We start from the raw sequence: 3,848 nt of genomic DNA, 5'->3' as shown, positions 1-3,848 counted from the left end.
CAGCTGAGGAGAAAGACGAAGTTCTTGATACTCCGGAGAAGTTAGATTTTGAGGATTCGGATTCAGGAACTGAGCAGAAAGAACCAGTAAACATGGGAGATCGTATTGTTCAAGCTGATCCAGCTCTTATGGATTTTTCTCGGCCTAAAATTGATGACATTCAGTCAAGCATCCTTCATCCGGCTATTCAAGCTAACACCTTTGAAATCAAGCCGGGCACTATTCAGATGGTGCAGAATTCTGTTTCTTTTGGAGGAGCGGCAACTGAAGACCCCAACATGCACATAAGGAATTTTGTCGAGATCTGCAGCACTTTTAAGTATAATGGCGTGACTGATGAGGCTATCAAGTTGAGGCTTTTCCCATTCTCACTGAGGGATAAGGCTAAAGACTGGTTACATTCTGAACCAGCTGGGTCCATCACTACGTGGCAAGATCTTGCGCAAAAGTTTCTGGTGAAGTTTTATCTAATGGCAAAGACTGCTGCTATGAGGAGTGCTCTTACTCAGTTTGCGCAGCAACCTACAGAATCTATGTGCGAGGCTTGGGAACGCTACAAGGAAATGTTGAGAAAATGTCCACATCATGGAATGCCGGATTGGATGGTAATCACTGGTTTTTATAATGGTTTGGGGGCCCAATCTCGGCCCATGCTCGATGCAGCAGCTGGAGGCGCCTTATGGGCTAAAAGCTATACTGAGGTGTATAATTTTATCGAGACGATGGCTGTAAATGAGCATCAAAACCCAACTCAGAGGATGACGTCAGGCAAGGTAGCAGGTATTCTGGAAGTTGATGCAGCCACCGCTATTGCAGCCCAGCTCCAAGTGCTATCAATGAAGGTTGATTCTTTGGCTACGTATGGAGTTAATCAAATAGCTATGGTTTGTGAGCTTTGTGCAGGTTCTCATGCTACGGATCAGTGTTCTCTTGTCAATGAATCTGTTCAGTATGTGAATAATTATCAGCGACAACAGCAGCCTATGCCAGCAACCTATCATCCTAACAACAGAAATCATCCAAATTTCAGCTGGGGGAATAATCAGAATGCTATTCAGCCACCATATCAGCAAGGAGTGAGTAAACAGTTTAACCCACCTGGATTCCAGCAACCACAGCAGTATGCTACAAGGCAATCATATCCTCAACAGGGAAGTGCAGCTGCACCTACTAGTGCTGATTTTGAGGAACTTAAGCTGTTGTGCAAGAGTCAGGCGGTTTCTATCAAGACCTTGGAAAATCAAATCGGTCAATTAGCCAATGCAGTGCTCAATCGTCAACCTGGCACTCTTCCCAGTGACACGGAAGTACCAGGCAGGAAGGAAGCTAAAGAGCAAGTCAAGGCTATTACCTTAAGGTCTGGAAAAGTAGCTGATGCTGAAAAGGCAAAAGAAGTCGAAGCTGAAGTTAGAGATGAAAAATCTAAGCAAAAGGAGAAAGTGGCGGAACCAAGGAAGACTACTATTGAACACACTCTGCCTGAGGCTAATACAGGGGAGAAACAGCTCTATCCTCCACCACCTTTTCCTAAGAGATTGCAGCAACAAAAGCTGGATAGACAGTTCGGGAAGTTTCTGGAGGTGTTCAAGAAACTTCACATCAATATACCTTTCGCTGAGGCTCTGGAACAAATGCCTAGTTATGCGAAGTTTATGAAGACTATTCTTTCAAGGAAGGTGAAACTGGATGACCTTGAAACCGTTGCTCTCACGGAAGAATGCAGCGCTGTTCTGCAGCAAAAGTTACCACCAAAACTGAAAGATCCAGGAAGCTTCACCATTCCTTGCACCATTGGCAATCTAACTTTTGACAAGTGCCTTTGTGATTTGGGAGCAAGCATTAATCTGATGCCCTTGTCGATCTTTAAAAAGCTGGATCTGCCTGATCCAAAACCCACATACATGTCGCTACAATTGGCGGACCGTTCCATTACTTACCCAAGGGGCATAGTTGAGGATGTGCTCGTCAAGGTGGATAAGCTCTTCTTTCCTACAGATTTTGTCATTCTGGATTTTGAGGAAGATAAGAAGATTCCCATAATCTTGGGGAGGCCTTTCTTGGCTACTGGCCGTACCTTGATAGATGTGCAAAAAGGGGAACTTACTATGCGGGTCCAAGATCAGGATGTGACCTTCAACGTATTCAAGGCAATAAAATTCCCTATAGAAGATGAGGAGTGTTTAAAAGTGGATGTGATTGATTCCGCAGTTACTTCGGAACTCGATCACATGCTAATGTCTGATGCATTGGAAAAGGCCTTAGTGGGGGATTTTGACAGCGATGATGAAGATATCAACGAGCAATTACAATATCTGAACGCTTCTCCATGGAAGCAAAAGCTCGACATACCATTTGAATCTCTTGGTACTTCTGACCTTAAGAATGCCTAAGGGAAGCTCAAACCATCAATAGAGGAAGCACCTACCTTGGAGCTCAAACCATTACCTGAACACTTGAGGTATGCTTTTTTAGGTGATTCATCTACGTTACCTGTTATTATTTCAGCTGACCTTTCAGGTAGTGAGGAAGACAAGCTCTTAAGGATTTTGAGAGAATTCAAATCGGCTATAGGATGGACCATAGCAGACATCAAGGGGATAAGTCCTTCATATTGTATGCATAAAATTCTGTTAGAGGAAGGTAGTAAGCCAACTGTGGAACAGCAGCGAAGACTGAACCCGATCATGAAGGAGGTGGTGAAGAAAGAAATTCTGAAATGGCTAGATACAGGCATCATTTATCCTATTTCTGACAGCTCGTGGGTGAGCCCCGTGCAATGTGTACCTAAGAAAGGAGGTATCACTGTGGTCGCAAATGAAAAGAATGAGCTCATCCCTACTCGAACAGTTACAGGATGGAGAGTATGCATGGATTATAGAAAATTGAACAAAGCCACATGGAAGGATCACTTCCCTCTCCCATTCATTGATCAAATGCTTAGAAGTTAATAACCTATCCAAAAACACAAAAAAATCAGAAAAAAGGGGCTGAATTTTTTTTTCCAGAGACCCTCTGCGCGCCCGCGCAGCTATGCTGAGCGGCCGCGCAGCTTGCTGCGCGCCCGCGCAGAAATGCTGAGCGACCGCGCAGGGGTCGAGTTCCAGAAAATTTTTTACAGTTCAGAAAAAAAAACAAAAAAAAAAACAAACAAAAACACAAAAACCCATCACAGCCCATAAACCCACGAATTCTTTTCCCATTACCCCATGATTTTATCCCTCAACCCCACTCCTAATCTAATTTAACCTACTCCACACACTATATATACATACACCTATCCTACATATCTCCCACAAATTTCCTACACTTAAACCCTCTCATAAACATCAAAAATCAGTTCTTACAGACTTTTATTCACAAATCAATGGCACCCAAGAGAGCACGCACTATTGACAGCAGCAACACAGTTCCTACTGCTGATTCATCAAGGGGTACTGCTGCAAGGCCTCGGTTAACTGACAGAGCTGCGGAGGAGGAGTACACTAGGCTGTTGGGGAAGCCGATTCTGAAGGAGAGGGGGTTTTTACCATCAGGGAGGGATGGTGAGTTGTTGCCCATGATTGCAGAGAAGGGGTGGATAGCTTTTTGTGAGTCACCCGAAGCAGTACCGATGAGTGTTGTTCGCGAGTTCTACGCGAACGCGAAGGCTGAAAAGAATGGGTTTTCTGTAGTTCATGGGCTAACGGTTGATTATCATCCTGCGGCGATTCGCCGTGTGATTGGACAGCGAGAGAGGAAGCCCGAGGAGGAGAACTGGAATGAAAAGACTGCTGAGGATTTTGACTTGGATTTGATTTGTGCGACTCTCTGTCGACCGGGCACAGTTTGGAACCGCAGTCCAACCAATA

General features: G+C 44.6%; 1 non-coding gene across 1 annotated transcript; it reads right to left on the bottom strand.

Moving 5' to 3' along the window:
• Positions 1–485: 485 nt before the first annotated feature.
• Positions 486–592, bottom strand: LOC141722279 (small nucleolar RNA R71). Its single transcript, XR_012575298.1, has one exon. It is a non-coding gene; the product is annotated as a small nucleolar RNA R71 (small nucleolar RNA).
• Between the last annotated feature and the right edge of the window lie 3,256 nt (positions 593–3,848).

The sequence above is a fragment of the Apium graveolens genome, chromosome 4, assembly GCF_009905375.1.
Source record: "Apium graveolens cultivar Ventura chromosome 4, ASM990537v1, whole genome shotgun sequence".
Classification (NCBI taxonomy): Eukaryota; Viridiplantae; Streptophyta; class Magnoliopsida; order Apiales; family Apiaceae; genus Apium; species Apium graveolens.
Note: the sequence above shows the minus strand (reverse complement) of the source record. Positions and strands in the feature narration are given on the sequence as shown.